At 29.6% G+C, this 1,187-nt stretch overlaps 1 long non-coding RNA gene across 1 annotated transcript; it reads left to right on the top strand.

The window, feature by feature from the left end:
* On the top strand, positions 1-545 carry LOC147482961 (uncharacterized). Its single transcript, XR_015203732.1, has 2 exons — positions 1-89; positions 330-545. It is a non-coding gene; the product is annotated as an uncharacterized LOC147482961 (long non-coding RNA).
* Positions 546-1,187: the final 642 nt, after the last annotated feature.

Genomic DNA, 1,187 nt, shown 5'->3' with positions numbered 1-1,187 from the left:
TTTTTTTTTTTTTTTTTTTCCAGATTTTATGGAAGACATGGAGATTTGTGAGCTAAATTCCTCTAATTGACTATGGTATGCTTCTCAAGGTACATATCAATATCTTTTGCTTTATTTATGTAATAGTTAGATTATCACTTTTATTTTCTTAATAGTATCACGCACTATTTTCTGCTTAAACCTAGTACAACATTCATCATCTTTTAAGGTTGGCTTCATGTCTATATGTGATGTATTGTTATAAATGACAAATTATGTGAGAGCCACTTTCTATTAAATGACGAGTTAGACTTGCTTGTTAAGTGTTTTATACTATTGTGTGTATGTAGGTCTTGTGGAATCGGCTTCTAATGGAATTACATGCAACAATCGACATGAAATTCTAGTTTTGGGAATCTTTGAGTTTTATTCAAGCATTGTACTACTTACCATTTGCTAGTTGTTTTTTGTACAATTTGGTATAGCCTGTGGATGAATAGAATGTTTTGGTTAAATACATGAGTTTTGGATGAATAAAATACACTAGAAGTATTGTTTGAAGTTCATCGTTGAGGTTGTAGTATATATATTTGTTAAATTATTTGAATAGTAGAGTTTTTGTAATTTGTGGATGAATATAAGTGGTTTTATATTGTTATTACTTGGTTAATTTTTATTTATTTTTTATAAAAGTTGTTGATTGCTAAGATTTGGTAGAAAGTGGAGGCCAACCCAAAGTCATGGGAGTACTAATTGCATTTCTTGCAAGTATCCCCAAAATTAAAATTGATTTTTTTAAAAAATATATCGACCATTAGTAACGGATATTTCCGTTACAAACAATAGTTAGTAAATATCAAATCCATTACTAACGGATATATCCGTTAGAAATGACAATTTTAATCGGGCCACCAATAGTTAGGATCATTTACAAAAACAAAATTGTAACAGATATAACCTGTTATTAAAATTATTATACTTCAACGGTTATATCCGTTACAAATTTGGCCTAAGAAGAACTTCATGATCCTAACGGATATAACCGTTAGTAAAAATATAAGTAACGGATATAACCGTTAGTAAATGCCTTTTTTGGTGTAGTGCAGATATCAGTTTCTCAGTGAATCGAGTTTGTCAATTCATGCAGCATCCAAGAAGTACTCATCTTGCTACAACAAAGAGAATACTTGAATACTTAAAATGATCAA

Source organism: Coptis chinensis, chromosome 8, assembly GCF_015680905.1.
Source record: "Coptis chinensis isolate HL-2020 chromosome 8, ASM1568090v1, whole genome shotgun sequence".
NCBI lineage: Eukaryota > Viridiplantae > Streptophyta > Magnoliopsida > Ranunculales > Ranunculaceae > Coptis > Coptis chinensis.
This window is presented reverse-complemented; position numbering and strand designations above follow the sequence as displayed.